Source organism: Urocitellus parryii, chromosome 7, assembly GCF_045843805.1.
Source record: "Urocitellus parryii isolate mUroPar1 chromosome 7, mUroPar1.hap1, whole genome shotgun sequence".
NCBI classification, from domain to species: domain Eukaryota; kingdom Metazoa; phylum Chordata; class Mammalia; order Rodentia; family Sciuridae; genus Urocitellus; species Urocitellus parryii.
Window position 1 is genome coordinate 173,707,682 of NC_135537.1, and position 24,655 is coordinate 173,732,336.

Consider the following 24,655-nt stretch of genomic DNA (forward strand, 5'->3'; position numbering starts at 1 on the left):
TCTGCCAGGTCAGCAAGGCTCATCATCGTTCTATTCATTGGGATCTTCTCTGAGGAACCACATATCATTTGAAAAACTTGTGAGGCCTCTACTGTGGATTGGAATAGCAGTCTCTCTTACCCTTGTCAGAGTGGCAGTGGGGGGATTCCCTAGGAATGTCAGGTGGGAGTTTCCTGGACTCATTCTGGGCATTATCGCCCTTTCTGCCATACGGTAGTGTCTAGAAAGAGACAGACATCCTAGTCTCCTGCTTTGTTGATGTGATCCAGAGCTCTCATACTAAATCGGGTCCAGAATAGGAATTAAGTGTTGAAGCTACCCATGACTTGTAATTTTCGCTTACAGTAATCAAGGCGTTGACCCGTATCTTCTTGGAAGAAGGTAGGCAGCGATTCTCAAGCTGTTTCTCCTTTTATTAAGTGACCTTTTTTTTTTTTCCCCTTGGAGGGCAATTTGTAAGTTGTTTTGGACGGCACAGAGTGCTGAGAATGATGGATGCTAGAAGGCGTGTGAATGGAATTTAAGGTCCCTGTGGGTGGGGCTGTTCCAAAGGAAGTGTCCGGCTGGTGGTCAGGGTGATTCTGGAGGGAAGCTCCTCACTGCTGGCCTTGAACTGCATGTACCTGTTGGTCTGTGATTAACGGTCAGAAGTCACCATTATTACTCCTTGAAGTAGACAAAGGTAGAACTTCTCAAAATTGGCAACAACATGATGATCTAAAGTTGGTTAGCTGAGATTTCTTTGATATTGACTATATTCCAAAAGAAAAATAGACTTTTTGCAGGAGGAAGGGGAACCCTGAACAGTGCCTAATACTACACCATATTTTTGAGTATTTACTATGTGCCTCCTGGTGTACTCAAGATGTCATTGACATCAAGTGCCATGTGCCATTTGTTTACTATAACAATATTATTATCCAAATTTTATGGTCAGATCAAATGAAGCCAGAGACCTAACAACTATCATAGTGATAGAAGAGTCTTAGATTCCTGATTTAAGATTTTCTGTTTGTTCCAATGTAGAACACATCTGGGAAGGAGATTTACTTTGTGTAAGACAGAAAATGTTCCTTAAAACGAATTGTAATGCGTTCTGTTGTCGTATATAAATAAAAAATATATATTAAAAGATGTGGGTGGAAAGGAAGCCTGATTATTACTGGAGCTGTCTTAGAGACAGGAGCAACTTCCAAGTGATATGATTCTATCTTCTCATTTTCTTATATAAGAAAGCTGAAGCCCAAAGACAGTGACTTGCATATGATCCTGTGGATAGTTTACTCTCTTTAGCGAGGAAAGGATGACCCTGGCCTAGGTACAATTTAGTCCAGCACTTCAGATCCCCTGGTAGCCTTTTTGTGAGACTCCCCAAATTCCACACACAGCATTTCAGAAGATTTAAAGCCCCCTAAAGTGACGTGAGAACAAGAATTCAAGACACAGCTCCTTGGCAGTAAAATAAGTATGTGAGGCTAGATGTTAAAGTCTTTTCCAAACCTAGTGTCCTATGAGTCTACATAGCCTTGGCCAAGAGTGCATATTTTCAGGAAGAAGCTACAGTTGGGATGGGAACAACAGACGTTTGTGGATGGAAATTCTCCCCCAAAGTGAAATGTTCCTGATATCAAGATTTTTTTTTATCTACTCCTCTGCAAAATCAGAGATGTCTAAGTGACAAGAAAATGTTGCTCTGAGAATGTGAGGGCTCGGCTTTTATGACTGTATATTGGGCCTGCATACAGACAACGCACAACATAATCAACCACTAAGTCAGTTTTTTTTTTTTAACAATTAACAATTTTTTTTTACATTTAAACAAATGTAAATAAATTTAAATAAATTAAAATTCTGATGCAGTTGAATTAGTCACATTTCAAATGCTCAACAACCACATATGACCTGTGGCTATTATTTTAGATAACAGCAGATAGAGAACATTTTCATCATCACAGAAAATTCTCCTGCATATGGATGCTCTAGTTCATGTGAATCCTCATGGTTAGACATGAACGTTACATAAACAAAGGGACTTCGAATTCAACCAGGAATAGTAAGAAAGAGCTTGCCGGAGAATGGCAACTGAGGTGACTGGGAAATCAATTCAACATTAGCCAAGTAAATGAGAGGAATGGATCAGGGCAAGAGGAGGAATCGGAGACAGGTGTTGTAGACTGAGGATATGGAATGGTTTTGCGGAATCTAAGTCGTTTTGTAAGATGCATGGGGGGCATGATGGGAGTCTGACGGAGGAGATGAATTGGTAAGATACAGATTGCCTTGTCTGCTATTATGAGTTTTAATTTTAATCTGGGATGTGAAGGGGGACTGTTGACACATTCTCTGTAGGGATAGCTCGGGGATAGCTTGCATATTTTTTATTTTACAAAGATGACTCCTAAAAATGTGTGAGAATGAAAATGAAAGGGAATATTTTGGAAGAGAATGGAGAAGGTAGGTTAAGAAGCTATTGTGGTTTCTCTAAACAATGAATTCATGAACTAAGGCTTTGAAAGTGATTACAGAGAGAAAGGCAACTATAGTAAAAGTATTTAGAGAATATCAGCTGTTGGTTATGAGGGTGGGCAAAGAGGAAGGCGAAATCTAAGGTGATCCTCAAGAGTTTGGTTCATATGGCTGAATGGAAGAAAAAACTAATAACCAAGATCCTAAAATAGGAAGATGGGTTTGGGAAAAATGATGATGCGTTATTTCTTGGACAAGTTGAACTTGGATATATTGGGATTCCCAGTTGTAGATATTCAGTGGGTAGAAATACAGGGGTAATGCTTGAATGAGAGAATTAGGACAGTGGTGTATATTTGCTATCGTAAATGTTGATGTTGGTTGAAAGAGGCTATCCCTGAGACGGCACTGAGAATGAAGAGATGATTGTAACCTTGAGGAACACCAATATTTAAGGAATGATCAGACAAAAATAAGCCAGATATTGAGATCTCCAGCCAAATAGTAGTTAAATTCATATTCATGTTGTTACAGAATTTATAGAAGAGAATTTGTAGAGGAACGAAGTGGTCAAATCCTTTAACTTGGGATATTGGAAGGATCCTTAAATCCAATGATAGAACTTTAGCTTTCTTATTCCATTTCTTCTCAAGCATTAATGTATGGAGTATATGATAAATCTTCAGATTTTGTTTTTTGCAATATTTGTGTTCCTAAGTATTTTGCATTTGTATGAATTTCCTTTCCTTCAACAGACTTGAAGTTCTCAAGGACTAGATATAACTGTGTGTTTTATCTTTTCAAAAAATTTCCATCCCAATAGTCACTACACATATTTCATACTATGGGAACTCAGATGAGATGATTTGGGGTTCCCTGTTTGTTTCTCTGCAAAGATCTCAATAAGACTGGCAAATAATATTATAATATTTATGAAGATAATTACAGTGATAATTATCTTCAATGTAAAGAATTATTAATGTAAAGATAATTATTCATGTGAAGAATTATCTCACCAGAATAATTCATCACATCTCATATCTAGTATTTAATCAGCACACGTTAGATATTCATCTCATTATTGCTATTATCTTCTCATTCATGGTTTCTTCATTTGTTAGAGGACTTGAGTGAGGTAGGAGATTTTTACATGTCACCTTCTATCTATGCAATGTCTCCAAACTTTATGTAGTTAAGAACTTGCCTTTTTCAATCTGTAGCAGTTGATTCCTACCACTAATCATTGTCATTTTCTCATGTCTCGGACATGACAGGAGATCAATAGGTTATCTTGTCTTTATTTGGACCCTTGATGAACTTGATGACTTGTCTTGAGAATCGGCTGGGAATCCTGGTTGCCGATGGACACTTTTGCTCTTTTACTCTTGACTTGGTGAATGTGCAAGTAAAAGGCAAAAAGAAGACCTTTCTCATCCTTCTCTTCCTTGAGTCTATGGAATGCCATTTCCATTTAGGACTGAGTAATGGCAGGTGACGAAACCACCAAGAAGATCCAGGCTTATCTAACGGCTGCCTCAAAGGTGATAGGTACGTACAGCTGAGCCCCTGTCCAAGATTTGGCAAACCAGAACCTTCTAGAGGTCAAACATCTGTTAAAAGAACACAGAATTCTAGGCACTATGTATCCAGCAGCAATTTGTATAACCTGCCAGGGCTTTTTGTTCTCATGATTTTTTTTTGTTTGTTTCAAATGGGTTTGCTTTTGGAAGTGGCAGGGTGGGTAGAAGTTAGTAGAAATATCTTTTCAAAATACTCCAAGTACATTGGGTTTTCTTCTTCTCTTTGATTTTGGGTCAACATCAATTTGGCAGTATTTGGAAACATATTTCTTTCTCCTAAGAGGGAAAGAACTTCAGTCTAAAGTGTTTTATTTTCTTTATCAGCGGAATACTGAGGTCATCATCACAGATAACGGTGATTTGGTTCAGAAGATAGCAGACCATTTGATTTAAAAATCTGTCAGATTATTTGCTCCACCATCTTAGGGATGTTACTTATCCTGTGTCCCAGTGTCATTCTTTTAACAAACAAACAAACAAACAAAAAACCAGACAAACCAACCAACCTAGACTACATCAGGTTCGCCTATTCCTGTTGTCCCTTTAATAGGAAGCGACGGCAATTGTTGCATGAATACTTCAACTTCATATCAACTCCTCTGTTCAGAAGCATCTTTTTAATTTCTAAAATCCCCAAAGATGGTGGGTAAAGGAGAAAATAAAGCAGGATTCCTCTTCAACACCACGGTAGTGAGTCTGCTGTAGGTACAGCCCGCTGTAGCAACCCTGGACACTTGGGTCCACTTGATTTTCCTGGAATATCTTCTTACACATTTGCTTCAAAGTCACTTGGTGACCCATCCCACCAAGACAGCATGTCGTTCTATTTGTATGCTTCTCATTAGACCAGAACCCAAACTGTCTACCACCTTCCTTCTTCTGGTCTCCCGATGGAAACACCAAGCCTTTCCCACTCACGTGCCTCCCTCTCCCTTAAAAGTGCTGCCTTCTCAGCAGGGCCATCGCTGGCACTAAACATTTTCAAGCTCCAGCGCCCGAGGTCCGACTCCTCTGGTCTCGGATCTGTTCTCTGTATTACTTCACTCAGGACAGGTTCCTGTCTGTGTGTGATCCCACCACTTGGATCCCATCGCACGTTCTTCTTGATCTCACAGTCTCCACCTGGATCTCTGCTCCATCGTGCTCGGGATCCCTCACTGCTGATTTCAGTAGATCTTTACCAACTTATAGGAAAACTGGAGTCGGTCAGCATCATGTGTGCCTGGTAATCGTCGTGCCAGAGGCATGGGCTGTGATCCACACTACTGGCTCTGCTTGTTGATCTGCATGGTGCTTGGGGGGCCTGGGGAGATTTGCATTTGGATGTGTATACTTTTATCCTGGTTTATCATTTTACCAATTAAAGTAAAACAGAAATTCTCTTTTGCTACTATTGAACTAGAGCACTTCACCCTGCACTTTTTCCAAACTTAAGAAGATCCTTATCGGGACTGTGTGAAAATGGTTTAGTACTACAATCTGGTTGGTAGGTCAGAGATACCTTGTCCACATATTCAGTTACAAGTACAAAAATAGATGACTTCTTCATGTGTGGGCATTCTGTTTTCCCTTGGACAATCTCAGTTGAGTCAGTTATGGCTCAAAAAGATTCTTGCAATTATGGAGGGTTCGAAGACCTTATAGCCAATACTGCCCTCACACCTGTGCAAAGATTTCTTCTAGATTCTGAACTTTAGAGACTTGTGCATCTCTCTCTCTCTCTCTCTCTCTCTCTCTCTCTCTTTCTCTCTCTCATACACACACACACACACACACACACACACACAATTTGTTAAACAATAAGCAGTATTTCTTGTCATTAGGGATTAAGCATTTGGTGTATCTAATGACCATAGACATCTATTTTTGTAACCAAAATTGTAGCCCCAGAGAAAAGCGCTTTTGTATTTCTTGCTATGTGCTCTCAAAGCAAAAGCAACCGTGTACAAATGCAATGAAGATTTGTGGATCACACCCCCAGCCTTGCTGATGTTAGAGGTGGACACTATCAGCAGGGAAGATTGAGACCATGGAATGCCTTAAATTAGAAGAAAGACAAATCAATGAACTTGTCAAATAGTGTCATACATTATTATATAGTATGACTACAATAGATTCTTGCATGACAAAATGTGATTCCAATAGTGCCAAGCATTCATTTTCTTTCTTATGTTTTTATCTTGTTTATTTTTATCTGTGTGTGTGTGTGTGTGTGTGTTTGTGTGTATATGTTTGTGAGTGGTTCTGGAAGAACCCACAAATTAGTGAAGGGTTTATCAGCTAAGGAATATTTTAGAATATTAAAAATCAATACTACCTTAAATTTATAAATATGCATATAACCTGTATGATGTGCAATTCTTTAAAATATTGATTAATAGACCCCAAATATAGAAATTATAGTTTGTTTTTAAAAATTAAAAAAATTAACAAATAATTTTGAATTATAAGATGAAAAATGACTTTATGGACATAATTTTTATATTTCACATTTAATTTTCTATTTTTAAATTAAAGCATGTTCAAGTTCATATGCTTTGAATAAAATTGCATTTTATGATTTAATTCTTTAGTCACTACTCAGTCCTCCTAGATATTTGGTCACTTCTCAGTCTTATGACAACCATAATGTTACACAATTCTTATCTTGTCATTTTGGAGGTCTTATGTCATAATTGGGTGATAGTACAAATTAAGCTTTATTTTAATATTCTATTACTCCAGGCCCTGCAAATGTCAGGAACAATCTTCCTTGGTAAATTATTCTAGAAATTTTCATTTTGTTATTCAAAATGGGTTTTTTTTGGGGGGGGAGTTAAACAGAAGTATTATTTTACTTTATCTTAAGCTATTTCACCTTATACCTAACACACACATTTATAGACTATTGTGAACATTATCAGATACACTCTGCAAAATGCATCTTACAATTATTTTCCTTTAAAATGTGAATTTGGGAATTTTTTTTGTTATTCTCATATTTTTGTGATTAATTTCTCAGTCACATATAAAGACATATATCTCTTTTTGAGAAGTAAAATGTACTCTATGATACTGTTATTAGAATAGCATTGAAAACATACGAGAAGGAAACTTAATAGAAAAACATTAGAGTTCTCATTTCTCTGCAGTTGATCTAAATTCAAATTTTCTTTGGCTTGTGCACCAGAAAATGAGTCTGTGGAGAGCAAGTGAACTTAGCTGGCCTGGCAGTTTGGGGTCCTGTCCCCTAAGGACTTTCTCAGCTGGCCTGAGGCTCAACTGCTCATCTGTAAAACATTCGGCTACTGATTCCAACCAACTACCTGCCTTACAGACGTGATGTTATGTTTTAATGAAAAGTACTTGGAACTCTTTGGAGGGGGTGAGGGGGTGTACCCTATAAACAGAGAATTGTTATCAAAATGTTTTTTTTCATTAGATCTTTGGATCCCTTTGTAAAAGTGCAGGCTACCCAATGGATGGGGATTTATAGATAACGATTTGTAAAAGCACATCCAAGCACACTCAAATATTAAACAAACACAGATGTTTAAATGAGATTATGAAGCTGCCCGACAAGAGTACAGCCTGTACCTGGGAATGGATGGGATGGCCTGGTTTGTCATAACTCTTAATGATTCTCACTCTCTACCATACATTGGAGGCTTAAACTGCCTGAGCCGGCCAGCATTGAAATGGCAATCATTTTCTAAAACACTTAACAGTCATTCTAGACAAAATCAAATTAGGAGCAGATTGTCTAATACTGGGTCTACATTGATTTTTAGACTTTTTAGAGATTTTCTTATTGTGGTGGTGGTGGTAGGAGTTGAACCCAGGGACTCGAACAAGATAGGCAAGCACCCTACCACTAAGACAACCCTCCAGCCCTACACATTAAAAAAAAATCTCACCTAGATCACTGCAGATAGCATGTCGTAATCCTGAAGGATGTACAGGTAGTTGATGTCTAACCCCATGTAGACATGTTTTGCAGTTCTCTGTCGATTTCAGGAACTGCTATAGAAACAGGACTTTGGGGCATCTGAGAGCTGCCCAGGGTTTTGTTCTGACATGAACAGATACTCCCAGGAGGGTGATAATCCCAGAAGATGTTGATCAAAGGTTCTGTCTTTGGGATTTTTATTACTTCCTCCTTCATTAAGTCCCTGAATGACAGAGATGAGAGGAGACTCAGATGATGACAATGAAACATTTTGATTGGGACCGTCTACACCGGTGGCCTCGTCTCCCGGATTCACTGAGTTGTTGCTCAACCCTCTGCTCTGCTCTCGCTCCCATTGGCCCTCTTCTGTTACCATTTGGCAAAAGCTCCCTAGCCTAAATGTTCCTGTCTTGCACAATAGAAATGGTACCCATAAGGTCTCAATCAAATGGTCATGTGAATTATTTTACATTTCATGAGGAAGACAAAAATAAACTGGATTGGGATTGGAAAAACCATTTCATATCATCAACCTCAAGCAGTCTCCATCTGTAGTCATTCCAGAGTGGTTTCATCTACTTGCTAACCTATCTCCGAGTCCTCTTCTTCATGGTGACTCAGGCCACCCTCCTATTGCCCAATTCTTGTTACGACTTGGGAGGTTGCTGTGGCTGGTTTGTTTTTAATATCTTGCCCAATCTTTCCATTTTTAGTTCCAGACTATTGCTTTTAACCACTTTCAACTATCCCATTCTTTACAGAATGACACAGTACTGTATACAATCTAGCTCAAATATTTTTTTCAATCTAATTCCAGGGTGGCTGCATCATACCCGTGGACTTTGCAAAAAGCGCAAGTGGGAGATTGTTATACAACCTCCTTTTGTCCTGTTCAGGTTCAATTTCTAGGAAACTTGTAATTATGAGTGCATCAATTTCTCATTGTTGTCTTGTGATATAGGTGACATTAAATGCCTGTTTGGGAGATGAGAGAGCTGAGGGCAGGAAAGGTGAGTCAACTACCCAAGGTCATCCAATTAGTAATTGAGGGTGCTGGTGCCCTGAATCCAAGCCCCACGGATTCCCAAACCCCCTGCTGCTGGTACACACCTGCCTCACTAATAATCTGGCTTGATGAAGTCTTCCATGGATTTGCCTTTTCCCATCTCTTCAGAGAGTCCTATTTTACATTCTAAATATAATTTCTTAAAATCATGTTTTTGTCAGAGTCCTTCCTCTTGTCAGGTTTCATTTTACTTAGAAGAGGAGAAAGCCCGGGCTGTCCATGCAGCACCCCATCTGCCTCCCTCCCCTCCTGGGAGGTGCCACCCCTGGGAACTTTCCACAGCCACCTCCTCTCGGGGCACTGCAACCAGAAAGTCACTCAAAACAGACAAAATCCACAGAAACCTTAGGCAGTTTATTGAAATAAATAACCATTACTTTATTCTAAGTTCCAAGAAAAAAGGTTTTAATCTTTTAGTGAAGTAAAGAATATTTATCAATAGAGTCAGGGTACATTTCCTGTGGGCCTCTGTTACTATTTGCAGCCTCTTAAAGAGTATTACATAATTATCATTTATTTTTGGAACCATGGTTCTTTATCTTAATGTGTATCTTAAAGTGTCAGAGTTGGTTGTGAGGGTTGCTCATTCATTCGGAACTATGATATATATATATATATATTTGGAAATGAGGATTGTGAGGAGTTTTGTACGATATTTGCTGTTGTTCAAACTGTACTGCAATTTTGGACACCCCGTATTGTCCATATGAATTACAATAGAAGAAAATATGGCCAACGGTTGCATTTTTTTCCAAGTGAAGTTTCTTGAACAGTTTCAATTATGTAGAATGACTGAATGTGTGGTAATGGCATTACTTCCTAGACGTATGTATGTATTTTCTGAAACATGTTCATTAGAGGTCAGAGTGTTATTTTGAATGCTTTCTATTTCCTTTCCTCTTATGAGCCTGAATTTCATCTAAGTGGCTTTTCATGTTGCACACTTATTTAACTTTTAAGTATACTTGTGTCATAATTGTGTTCAACAACAAAAAATAAAATTGCAAATGTGAGCAAGGTGTCACAAACAATGCGTCTGTCACCACCTCTACGTTTCTTTAGTTCCCTTTTCATTCATAATGCTCACTTTCTCAAATACATTTGTTCTATTCAGAAGGCAGCTGCATAAATCATTAGAAAATGGTCAGGAATGCAGAAAGGCCCCCAAATCCCCTTCTTTGTTGTCTTGTCTTTATTTTGATGGAATAGAGCCAGCACAGGTGTGGCCAGTGTTTTTTCTAGTGGTAGTTGGGGGCACAAATTATATTCTGTCAAATCAGAGAGTATCATGGAACTTTGAAACCGCATGAATGGAGCTGCAGGTCTCCCATTTCTCTAACTTGATGAACCAATTGCCTTCCACGATGAGTGACTTTTTTAATAGTCCTGACTTTATATCACCATTTTGTATAGAAACACTGGACTTGAGTTAAGGCTTGGAATAGGTCACTGAACAGAACCCAGAAGGAAGCAAATCAAAGGAAAATGAAGGGAAGGAAGGGGTAGAAGAGAGTAGAGGAGAGAAGAGAATATAGGAGAGAGAGAATATGTGAGTGCAGTGGTTTGGGTCTGGAATATCTCATGGAGACCCATGGATTAAGGTCTTGCTCCCCAGCTTGCTAATGGGAGGTGGTGGACACTCTCAGCGGTGGGCCTAGGAGGAGAACTTTAGCTCATTGGCAAGGTTCCCTTAAAGGGTAGAGTGGGATCTCAGTCTCTTTCTGCTTCTCTCTCTCTCTCTCTTTTTTTTTTTTTTTTCCTCAAAGGCCATGAATGAATGAATTATTTTTTTCCTCCATGAGCTCCTGCCATGATGTGGAGCCACAGGTATAAAAGTATAGATCATAGACTAGAACCTGGAAACCATGAGCCAAAATAAGCCATTTCTATTACTGGACTGATCATCTCGGGTATAATAGAAAAGTTGATTAGCACAGTCAGTATTAAAAGTTAAATTTTATGCAGTTCCATAGATGATGTTAAAGGTAAAAAAAAATACTCAAAACTTGTTATTTTCTAATTATTTTGCTACAGTTTACTATGAGCTATGCTCTTGAGGTTACTTATGCCTATCATTTACAGGAGGTGTGAATACTATTAATGATGTGAACTCTGCCGTTAGTGATCTCTCTCAGATGGCTGGACGTTGGCTACAGCAGTGATATTTACATCATGGGAACTGAGAAGCATTTTCACTCAGACCTTCATTAAGTTTTTCTCAGCATACAATAGGCAGGGATGCGTATAACAGATCAGGGAGAAGAAAGAACAAAACCAGTGTAGGCATGAGTGCACTGTGGCTGGAACAGAGGATTGGGTTGAGGAGCATAGTTAAGTGAGGCTGGAGAGGTTCTTCTGAGACATAGGGGCCTCTGGAGGTTGGAAAATCCTTGGAGAATACGTGGTCCAACAACCTTATTTCACAAGAGAAAACTAGGTCTCCGCATAGTGGTAACTTTCCTACAGATAGACAGCCGGTCAGTGCCAACCAGGGCTGGAATTACTGGACTCGGCTCTTTTAACTATACCACACATCGGTTTTGTCCTCTTTCACTCATTTCATAGGAGATGCCCGAGAGCAATAATCAGCCTCATTCTGTGCTTTGCCTATGACAGGTACCCAGCAAATCTTCTTGCGTGACCTGCAGAGAGTGCCACTGAAGCCGACATAGAAAGGAGCATGATTATTCTAACCCAGTGCTGCAGTGCTAGCTAAAGAGCACTTTAGCTCCTTAAAACATGTGACCCTCCTACTCAGAAGGAATGCAATTATATTTCAGTCTTTGGTGGACAGATTACATTGAAAATGGAAAAGAATGCAGAGTGAAATACGTATTTCCAAACTCTATATTGGGAGCTCCAAGGGACCCATGGAGGTGTTCTGGGGATATAGTGTTAGTGGGGTGCAGGGTCTGGGGAAGACAGGTAAGTAGGGATCTCTCTATCCCATCATCCCTCCTGAAGGTTCAGTTCCATTTTTCCATTTTGCATTTCTGTGAAGCATTTCTTTTAAAAAAGTTTTCCATAAAAAATTAAAAAATGGAATTTTGAGAGGACTTGTGTTAGTGGGCACAGCATTATCTATGAAATGGACTGTAATGATTAAAATGACCTTTTGATCTTGAAAACCACATATTAAAATAACTACAGACCAGGGCTTTTGTGAGGATTTGAAAGAAATGTGCACATTGTCTGGCACATGGGACCCAGTGTTTTTATTGTGGTAACTGTACCTCTCCTACAATATCACAGAGGTCTTAAGCACGCTAGCCTAATCTTCCAAAAGTAGCTTTAAAAATAAGCCCTGTCAAATTGATTGTCCTTTAAAGTCTTATGCAATAATGTTTGGTGGTATGTTAACTTGTAGACTGAACTAATGGAAACTTTCAATCCCAAATAGAGAAAACAATAGCAACAATAATAATTTATCTTCTGCCTTTCAGTGGCCTTTCTCATCCGTTGCATTTGAATTTCAAAACGATCCAGCTTGGTGAAAGGGCAAACACTGTAGCCTCCACTTTACAGATTTGAGAAATGGAAGTGTAGGAATACAACACCTTCATCACAATTACTTCCAGAGGGCAAAAACAGTCCTCCCATCGTGGAAGGAATTTGGAACAGCCACTGACTACTTTTACTCTCGCTTTTCTTCCCTCTGTTTCTTAGTTCCAAGAAGAAAAAAAAAAAAAAAGAGAGAGAGACTTAGGGCCGGTCTCCATCTATATCCCTGACTAATACTGGTCCAAGAACTATTTAAATAAATGTCAGTTCCAATCCCACACACCCTAACATGACCTATGAGGCTTCCTCAAGTTTTCTGTTTGGAGTGACCTGGATTTTCCTCCATTCTACTCAATGCTGTAGTTCCTCTCTTGCACTAACCGAGCTCAGGGCCTGATAACTCACCAGGATTCCCGACATGTTGGGATATACCTTCCTGTTTCACCACACAACTCTCATATGGATCACTTGACTGAAACGAGACTGGAAATGATGAGAATTTTGGATTTGGGCATCATGCTGTTCCCCTGCCTCTCTTTCTACCATCTATTCCCTCCTTCACCCACACGTCTGTCTGACCAGCTTACCCCATTCTCTCCTGGCTACATCACAGCCACGCCTTGCCATAATATGTCAAATGCATTCATCATGCATCTTGGCAGCAGGGCAGGACCAAACAAGGATCAGAGCTCTCATTATCCTTGGCTCAAGGAAGCATGATTGTTAATAAAGCTGGCAGAAACAAGGCAAACATGACTGACTCCTATTTTAATTCAAGGATTTTTAGGATGCCGAGATATAAATGGCAGAATGTTACAGTGAATAGGGTGCAAACTATGGTGATTGAGGGCAAAGGCATCCTTCTAAGAGTGATTCTAGGTGAAATGTGGAATAGTTATTTATATTTATAGACCTGGTGAGCACATATCGAAGGAGAAAGCAACGAGACCCTTTTTAAAAAAATATATATTGTTTTAAGTGAGACACACAGAAAGAGAGAGAGGGAGGTGGGGGGCACACAGAGAGGTTAGCTGAGGCAGTAACGTGCAGGGAAGTACCAGAGAGGGTGGTGTGAGCCGAGAATGAGGAAGGGTTATGAAGAGCTTTGGCAAGATGGAAACTTGGGCTTCCCAAGATGGGGAGGGATTGGTGGAGTGATGTGGTTAGAACTGAAGTCTGGAATTAACACTGGCAAAGAAGCCACTCGTGGCATGTTGGAAAAGATGGATGAAAGCAGAAAGAGATGAAAGGAAGGGAAATTGAGTCATAGTCCCCCCATTCCAAATATTCACCGCTAAGGGGAATTGGGCAAAAAGCAAGGCTTAAAAGGAACTCATGACTGGATATGCTCGGTGAGAGTGAAACCCCTTTCTTCTAGTTTCCTGTTTAAAAATACAAACAACATGCAAATTCAAATAAAAAAATTCTTCCCGTGTCACGTTGGGAAACTCTGTTTTCTTTGTTGTTGTGACTCACTTTGGGACTATGCTGACAAGAATGCAGTTTGTAGGGATGGGCAGACCTGTTGGGGGAAAAACAAGAACCTCTCTGGAATGTTTACCCATTCTGGGGACCGCTGATTTTTTTTTTTCCTACAAAGATCAGTTTCTTTTAAAAGACCCAGTTTAACTTTGAAGAAGAAAAACATCTCAGATATCATGGCATAGCTAGTCTGAGGTACACAAGACAGGAGAGCCATACAAAGAGTGATCAACGATGCTCATGAACCTTAATTTGGTTCTTTACCCAGGTGAGGGAAGAGAGGACGGGTAAACTTGCAGGTGTGGGATGATGGATAGGTACACTTGATCTGTGCTTGTCCAGAATAAAGAAAGATTGGACTGTTGATATTTTGATGTAGCCAGAGGGTGAAAGGGAAGTAAGGGGAAAGCAAGAGGGAAATATATTTCGAATCAAGTCAAAGAATTAAAATCCTGTGCTTCAGATAAAATGTTTTCACTCCACCCAGTGTCTGCATGAGGGGACTAAATGTGTAAGGTGGGGGTACAGTTTCAAAACATGAGCTTTCTTCCATAAACCTAGAGTCTACATTGCAAAATTTGGGATCAGAAAAATGAGAAAAACATCAAGTAACTTTTCTGTAAGTTTATAGATGCTGTTAAAGGATTCAAGTCCTCATTTCCTTTTTTTGTGGATAGAGAGAGGTGATCTTGACTTTGGAACATTTAATCCTGACATACTCTGTAAGTACTTGCATAAAAAATAAATAACAAAGACATTCAGCACAGACTTTTGACATTCTTAACCTGTCAATCTTCTTTCTCCGGAGAGAGGAATCTTTCTGGTTATTTGAAAAGAAAAAGAATTATTTCAGCATGTATGTGTTTGTGTGTGTGTGTGTGTGTGGTGTGAAAGTGTGGTGTTGTCAGGGGTCCAGGGTGGTTTGGGCAGTTCTGGGGATTACACTGTTACATTGGATTTCTGTGCATAGATCTCCGGAGCAAAGGGATTGGAGACAAAGTAGATGGCATTTCAAAGGACATCAAAGCAATACTAATTTATCTGTTTTACTTTGACCCCCACTTAATTTTTTTCCTGAAAGCGTTTACACTTAAAATGAAAACATTATTTGAAGAAATAATACACAATCTTTCCTGATTCTTTTTTGAAGCCAAATACACTTCGTATATGCTTATTCATTTTTAAATGTTTCACATATTTTCAGTAAGTAAAACTGCATTTGCCAATGCTTTATGTAAGTGTGGCTGTGAAGTGCTTTTCCAAATTTTCATGGCACATTTGCATCGATCTCACTTCTAATATAGTTATGTGGCATAAAATAATTAACTTTGGAGACTCCCTGGGAAATACATCAAAGAAATATTGAATCCCCCCTTGGGGGAGATAGAAACCAAGACTGATAAGAGAGCTTGCTGACTCTTCAGAGCAGATGTGAAATTTAAACTGAGGACCATGGACAGAGGACATGGAGGGTCCAAACAGGAGCCCCACATCTAAAGTCTCACCATGAAATCTGAAATGTTGGAATATCTGTGGTGGTTGTTATTCATGCAGGTGATTTTATGATTCAGGGTAGCAGCAGAGAGGTATTTATTTAAAAAATGCTAAGAATTCTTCTGCACCTTGCAGGGAAGTTTTACCCAGTATCCAGGTGGAAGACTGGAAAAATACTTATGGTCTTTAGTGAATTTGACGATTGCCATCTGCATTTAGGACTTTGTTCTTCCATCTTTGGATAAGTTCTGTTCCTGGAAAGAAGCAGATTTCTCTTAGGTTGACAGTGTATTGGTATTAACAGTTTTATTTTACCCAACTGGATTGCAGTTATGGGTCATGCTTTATAATTTTTTATATTCCTTCATGACATGTAGAATTCGGATGGGTACATAGCAGTCACCAAAATCTATTTATTGTATAACTAATATAACTTAAAATGTTGAATAATTGAGTCAAATATTGTTAGTTCAAAATTCTAGTCGGTTAGACGTGCGTTATCTGTAAAAATCTTTCAAATTGTTTTGATCGTGCAATGAAAGTGAATTGCATTTTTTTTTCAGCAGAATTTGTTTTGCAATCTGAATTTCTTGGACTTGACTTTGAAAAAGGTTGAAATGAAAGGCATGGCAGTGAATCAGCCAGTTAAGAAGGTTAGCCATTAGTCATAACTTCAATAGTTGAGACAATTACACCATCTCTACCTTTTAAAAATAACCACATTTTTAATTAGATTTTAATCATAAAGGTCAAAGGTAGTATAAGTTTAGAAAATCAGAAACACAGTCTGTGTTGGCAAAACTGCTTCATCTCAGATGTGTGAAGTTGACCAAATTAACTAAAACAGATGGTGAGAGGCTTTTGTTCCTTAAATGATCAATTGCCGATCGCATGATTCTGATTATCTTCAACATTTCCAGACTGGGTCTCAGAGATGGACTTTACAGGTATTGCTTCTATTTGTTTATCCCTTCAAATGTTCTAGGAAATAAAACTATGTGCTCTTCTGCACAATATGACAATTGAAAAAGCCTGATTCTTCAGTTTTCACTTTGTCTGCAAAACATAGATATCCTACTTTCTGTTGCAGATTTGGGTTGCTGATACCCTATTCATTTTGAAACCACTCATTTCAGACAATATATATATATATATATGAGAGAGAGAGAGAGAGAGAGAGAGAGAGAGAGAGAGACAGACAGACACACACACACACACACTTTGGATTGCAGTTGCTCTTTCTAGCTCTCTAATACTGCAGAGCAAATCACTGAAAGCCTTAGTGGCATGAAACATCCATCACTGTATCATGCTCACCATTTTGTGTCTCAGGACACAGCAGGATTGTTGATCTCTGCTCCATGATGAGTGGGAACTCAGGTAGGTGGCTGTAAGGGCTAGGGTTGCTGGGGTGGTTAGCCTGGGACCTTGGTATGGGCTGTAGGTTGCTTTCTTAGTTCTCCATAGAATATCTTCTGGGCTTGATTGTCCAAGATGTCATCTGACTTCTTTATCTGGAGCTTGGGATGGAATGTGTAGGGCTGCTCAGACAGGTCTTCCCCCTTCACTTCTCTCCTTCTCTCCCTCTCTCCTTCTTCTTCCCTTTTCTTCCCTTCTCCTTCCCTCTCCTGGTCTCCTCCGTGTGACTTTTACACAGCTGGCTGGAGCTTTCTCACAACATGGTAGTGTCTGGTAGGTAGATTTAAATGGTGCCTCACTTCCCCCAGAAAGATCCTTCCACTGGAGAGAGGACTGACAGCCCTGGTGGAAACAGCAAGACTTCTTATGACCTACTCTCAGACATCCTGCAATGTCACTTCTACCTTATTCTACTGGAAAAAACCAGTCACTGAGGCCTGAGCAGATGCAAGGAGATGGATGGAACAGACCTGAGGTGGTACAGCATGTAAGTAGAGGAAGGGAAGGAATTCATGACCGCCATTTTGGAGACAATGTACCACACTGCAATTTTGTTTCGACATCTGTAACAGGAAATGTCCTCAAGTTGAGCCACTTTTTCTTTTATAGCCTATGTTCCAGCTTTTTCTTGTTCCACGTATGCTGTCTTGTCACAGCACTGTGCTTCTTGGGATCAGTGTTTTACTGATTTTCTATTTCATTGCCAAGATGCTATTTCAAATCGCTTACCTCAGACCACAAATATAATGAAATGCTTTTGACTTTTCTGAGATTCTAATGCTTTAATAATGCCTTTATTTAGAATGGACACTGTCAGCAATTAATACTGTTTATGCTAGGGTGTTTCAAATGTTTGCAAATCCAGTTATACTGTACTTGGGAGGTATAATTTTTCAAGTTCAGTGGTTTTTCAGCGAATGTAGGGACTTGCTCCAATTATTTGATTCATTTGGGCCATGAGCCCATTAAACAGACAGGACCAGATCTTATGATGTCACATAGTCACCATTTGCTATTAAGAATTTTTTTATAGTAATGATTTCCCTCAACAGTTTGGATTAAATTATCACACAGAGTTGGCTCCACAGAAACATTTGAGTCAGGCAAAATTCGTCTTTAATGGCTTTATAATGCCCTTCAAGGATTTTCCATTTCCAAGACATCCCTTTTTTGAGGTTCCTGGAGTCATTGATTGCAAATGACCTCATTCCAATACAGGTGACTGTAGGACATACCTGTACTCACTGTGACTACAGAGATAACTGGCTTTTCAGGAGGCCACCTTGGGAATCCTGAACTCTTGGTTTCTTTTCCTCACAAGTGATAGAAAAGTCTATATCAGGGAGTTTAAACCAAAAGGGATTATTTGTACAGAGCTGAGACCTCCTCATTACATCACTTAATTTAGGCTCAAAAGATGTCATCAGGATCCATTTTTTTTCATCTGGTTTCTCTAGGATGTCTCTGTTGTCAATTCTCCCATGTGGCTACTAACCCAACACAGTATTCAGAAATATTATGAGGAACCTCTTCTTCCTCAGTATCTCTAGCTCTAGTAGAATTCCACACATTGAGCCTCCCAACTCTAAATGTTATTTATTTTTGGCTGCAAGTATTTTTTTTACATTTTGTTCTAATTAATTATGCATGACAGAAGAATGCAGTCTGATACATCATGCATAAATGCAGTATAATTTCTCATTCTTCTTGTTTTACATGGTGTAGGATCACACAGGTTGGGTAGTCATATATACACATGGGGTATTAATGTCCTATTCATTCTACTATTCTTCCTACCCACATATCACCTCACCTCCCTTCACTCCTCTCTGCCTAATCCAAAGCACTTCTGTTCTTCCCTAGCTGTCCCCCTACTGTGAATTAGCATCCACATATTAGAGCAAACATTTGGGCTTTGGGTTTCTGGGGATTGGCTCATTTCACTTAGCATGTTATTCTCCAGCTCCATCCATTTACCAGCAAATGCCATAATTTCATTCCCCTTACAACTGATTTCATTGTGCATGTAAACCATATTTTCTTTAACTATTCATCTTTTGAAGTGCATCTAGGTTGACTCCATAGTTTAGCTACTGTGAATTGAACAGCTATAAACCTTGATGTGGCTGTGTCACTGTAGTATGCTGATTTTAAGTCCATTAGGTATAAACTGAGGAATGGGATAGCTGGGTCAAATGGTGGTTCCATTTCAAGTTTTCTGAGGAATCTCCATACTGCTTTCCAGAGTGGTCACACCAATTTGCAGTTCCAGCAGCAATGTATGAGTGTGGCTTCTCCCCCATGTCCTCACCAATATATATATCATTGCTCGTATTCTTGATGATTGCCATTCTGACTGGTGCAAGATGAAATCTTAGAGTAGTTTTGATTTGCATTTCTCTAATTGCTAGAGATGATGAACTTTTTTTATATATATTTTTTGATCAATTATATTTCTTCTTCTGTGAAGTGTCTTTTCAGTTCCTTAGCCCACTTATTGATTTGGTTATTGGGTGTTAAGATTTTTGAGCTCTTTATGTATCCGGGAGATTAATGCTCTGTCTGGGTGCAAGGGATAAAGATTTTCTCCAATTCTGTAGGTTCTTTCTTAACATTATTGTTTCCTTTGCTGAGAAGAAACTTTTTAGTTTGAGCCCATCCCATTTATTCTTGATTTTTTTATTAGTTCTAATCAGTTATACATGATTCTTGATTTTTCTTCACTTTAGGATTCTGGTTAAGGAAGTCAAGTCCTAAGCTGACATGGTGAAGACTTGAGCCTATTTTTCCTTCTACTAGGTGCAGGGTCTCTGTTCTAGTACCTAAGTCTTTGGTCCACTTTGAGTTGAGTTTTGTGCAGGGTGAGAGATAGGTGTTTAAATTCAGTTTGCTTTACCTATGGATTTCCATTTTCCCCAGCACCATTTTTTTGCAGAGGCTATCCTTTGTCTAATGAATGTTTTTGGTGGCTTTGTCTAGTATGAGATAACTGTATTTATGTAGATTTGTCTCTGCGTCATCTCTTCTGTATCATTGGTCTATGTGTCTTTTTTGGTGCCAATTCCTTTCTGTTTTTGTTACTATGGCTCTGTAGTATAGTTTGTTTCGGTATTGTGACACCTGTTGCTTCACTCTTCTTGCTAAGTATTTCTCAGGCTATGCTGGGTAACTTTTCTTTCCAAATGAATTTCATGATTGCCTTTTCTAGTTCTATGAAGAAAGTCATTGGGATTTTAATGGGAATTGCATTAAATCTGTATAATGTTTTTGGTAGTATGGCCATTTTGACAATATGAATTCTGCCTATCAAAGAGCATGGGAGGTTTTTCCATTTTCTAAGGTCTTCTTCAATTTCTTTCTTAAGTGTTCTGTAGTTTTCATTGTAAAAGTTTTTTTTTCACTTCTTTTGTTAGGTTGATTCCCAAGTATTTTACTTTATTTATTTATTTTTTTGAGGCTATTGTGAATAGGGTAGTTTTCCCAATTTCTCTTGCAGTGAATTCATCACTGAGGTATAGAAATGCATTTGATTTCTAGGTATTGATTTTATATCCTGATACTTTGCTGACTTCATTTATTAGTCCTAAATGTTTTCTGGCAGTGTTTATATTTGTCTTTTGTTTCTTTCTTTAAAATCCTTCCCTGCCGACTTGACTTCCTATCCCTTTCACAGGCACTCAGGAAAACCCTCATTCCTCATCTAATTGAAGGATGATAACAGCATTTGGATAGAGAGCCTCAGCCTCCTAGGGTTGTTGGGATGATTGGAGAAGACACTTGGAGTTCGGAGCATGGTGTCTGACTCACGGGAAGGGTGAGAGCTATTTGTGGTCCTGTTGGTGCTTTCTTCATGTGGCAGATGTAGTTTGTCTTGCGCTTTTCACTCCAGAATTCAGCTCCCTTATGGCTCAAGGTAGCCCACATATGCCCATGCCGTCGCCACTTTCACTGAGATCTTGTAGAAAGAAAAAACATTCCTTAATGAGTTCTGATCTTATACAAGTCGAAAAATGCATTGAGAGCCCCTGTACAAGAACATGGACTATGTCGCAGACTACCTGCAGTGTAGAATATAATGATGATCAATTAGAGAATATCTCTCCTAGCATACAATTATGTTGGAAAGTAAAACAAAAAAAAATGTGAATATTCCTTTGATGTCTGTATATAAACCTGGACTCTTTGGTTAAGAAAGTTGGGACATTCCACCCTCCTTCATGGTCCAGCAGAGTTATTTGGGCACCATATTGTGACAATAATAACTGTCTATTAGAATTCCCCTAAGGAACAATGTCCTAGGAAGTAGAAAGGAACACTTTGATAAGCGGCTGTGGCTGAGCGGGACTCTCAAAAAGCAGGCTCCAGAAATCCTGTGGCCACCCTGATTTTCTCCAGGAAGGGTGGTCTGATTAATGAAGGGTGTTTTCTTCTCTGAGTGGACTGGGCACTTCTAGAGATAGAGTAAAATTTCTTGGCAAAGTGGAGCAGAGAGAATATTTTACAAAGAAAAGGGAGAAGAAAGACATTCAGTTATGGGGCAGAAAAGACTTGGCAAGGAACACTTATTTCACAACGAAGTAGAGTAGAGGGCTTTTGCTGAGGTGCAATTTATAACACGAACTTTCTTCTCCACTTTCTCTTTAAAATCGTAACTCCACTCTGTATTACCTGTGATGTCTGGTGGGAATGGACTCTTTATAGTGCACATGAGGAAGTGTCAAGCCCCACTTTATGGTAGGGGTGGTGTGAGAATCAGATTGTTGGGAAAGCCGATTGGTAAACTGTGTAAGTTTTATGATGTAGGGGAGTTTGTAGTCTATGTAATTTGATTATGTAATTATCATAGGATGGAAAAGGAAACACAATATTTATCGCCAAACCAATGTACTGTTGTGCTCTCTTCTTCCGTGTTCTATAGTATTGAACATAAAGCAAACACACCTTTTAGATTGTACTTGAAAGTGCCCACTATGTGCCAGGTTTCACACAGTAGAGGTCAAGCCAGATATCTAGGGCAGTCAGACTTATCTCCTCCCTATTCTTCAGACCCAACATCCGAACACTCAGTAAGTCCTGCAGCCTCTTCCGTCAACACTGACCCTGAGAATTCACTCCGTCCGCCCCAGAACCCTTGGTCGGAACTTCTCTCCAAGTAACATGTGGAATTTTGCATTACCCCTCCACCAAATTTCCTGGTTTCTTCTCTAGTTTCCCTCCATTCTACCCCCATCTGATTTAAATCATGCTATGTTATTCCCTTCCTTGAAAACTTCTGGTGGCTTTCAGCACCAATAGCCTATTTGGTTCAGTGTATGCTGGCCAGAAAGGATCATTTGCCCAGTTTATGACTAGTTCCCTGCTTGTTCCCTTGACTCCTGCAAGAGTGACCTACTTCTCTTTCTTCAATCTGCAAAGCTCACTCTTACCTCTCAGTGATTGCTCAGGCTCTTCTTTCTCGTTGGAACTCTGTCCTCCTCAATCTTTGTGTGTAGACGCCCATGTACGTGTGATCTCTATAGAGTGGTCTCTGGCCATCCTACTTTAAACTTCCCCTTCAGGTTACTCCTTTTTCTTCTTATCTTATTCTGGTTTGTTTATTTTTTTTCCCATTTCCATTTTGAACTGGTTTTAGACTTGGAGAAAAGTTGGAAAAATAATACAAAAAGGTCCCCCACCCCTGAACCTCTTATCCCACTTCACCTAATGCTAACCTCCTGCATCACCATCATAAAATGGTCACAAACTGAATTCTATTAGCTAAAATGAAGATTTTACTCACATTTCACCATTTTTTCGCCAAAGATTTTTCTGTTTCAGGATCCTGTTTTACATTTGTTATATCACACATCACCAGTTGGAATTACATTATTTGTTCATTTTTACTTGTGGGTATTCCATCTTCCCAACAATTCTGCAAGGGTAGCAAATTTATGTCTTGTGTACCATCTCGTCCTCAAGGTTCAGGAAATTGCTTAGCATACAAAAAGTGCTTCGTGTTTGTTGAACAAAGAAATGGAATAGATGCTCCTGGAAGGCAGGGCTGAGGTTGGTTTGACTGTATGTTGTTAGTTCATGCATCTTGAAGAAACAATCCCATGAAAGAGCTGGACAGGGAGTTAGCCAGGAAGGACGATTCTTCTGACTTTGTGAGGAATGGATACTTCTCTACCACCATCCAGTGCCTTTGGGTGTAACAAATGTTAAGGAAATGGTGCTGAAGAAGGAGAATGTTATAGTAAATTTTGGATTCCTTGATTCTAGAATCAATGGCATGATCAAGTGCTAACTGTGACAACTTAGCAGCATTTGCTAAAAAGAAAATGGATGAGATTGCCAAGTGTAATGGAAGAAAAACTATTTCTGAGGACTAAAGTACTGCCTGTCTGTCTCTAGCTACTCCTGCAATAAAGTATGAATCTGAATCTATGCATATGACAATACAAAGCTGCAATCCCCTCATCATGTAATGTCACCAACCGATTTCAGAATATTCTTTGCCTTAATTTTAACATTTGCTTCTTACAGAGAAAAAATCATCTGAAATTTGATTATAATTTCTGGCTAACAGCATCCCCCCCTTATTTTCTATAAGTTAGGGAAAATGAGAAACATTGTACATACAAGTGATGCTACTAAGTGTGACTTGCATTAGTAAAGTCAGCTCTTGACGTTGTAAATGGCGCTGGCCGTTGTATGGAAAGATACCAGGGGAAACAAAATAAGCAACACCTTCCTGTAAAGAAGATGCACCAAAGTAGTAATGGGTAAGTTTACTTTTTCTCACTAGAAAAACATGACTCATCTCATAAAATCTGTTATTTAAATCACATCCAATTTAAGATTTCTTTCTTTGGGGTCAGAAGAATTTTAGATATTTCCTATGGGAAAAAGAATTATTTGTTTAACTATCCTGTTAGTCAGGCTTTTGTTACATAAAGAAGTTTACTCAGAGGTAAAGTGTGAAGCAATTTGTGCTTGTTATTGCTTGTATTAGTCATGGTTCTCCAGAAAAACAGAACTGATAGGCTATATGTGTCTATATCAGAGGGAGATTTATCATGGGAATTGATTCACACAATTATGGAGTCTTGGTAGTCATCGGAAAGCTGAAAACCTGTGAAAGCCACTGGTGTAATTCCATCTGAAGCAAAGGAGCCAGGGAGATTCAGCCTGAGAACCAGGAAGCCAATAGTGTAAGTTTTAATCCAAAGTCAAAGGCCAAGAGTGAGCGGGGCCAAGGAAGTAAGTCCCAGAATCTCTAGGCCCGAGTGAATGAAGATCTGGTGACTGAGGGCAAGAAAAAGTGGAGGCCCAGCTGAAGAGGAGAGAGACGGCATTTCTTATCTTTCCCTCTGCTTTTATTTTTTTTATCTATTTGAGCTCTCAATAGACTGCATGGTAGTCATCCATATTGTTGAGGACAACGTTTTTCTTTTTTCTCTATTGGGCATTGAACCCCGGGGCCTCAACCATGCTAGGCAAGTGCGTTACCGCTGAGTCACATCCCCAACCCTTTTATCATACATTTTCCCAGGCTGGCTTTGAACTGATGATCCTCCTGCCTCGGCTTCTGAGGAGCTGGGGGTGTAGGCCTTTGCCCCTGTGCCAGATAGATAGAAGGCAAATCTTTTTTTTTTTTTTTTACTTGGCCTACTGATTCAAATGCTAATCTTTTCTGGAAACACCTCACAAACAGCCAGAAACAATGTTTTATCTGGA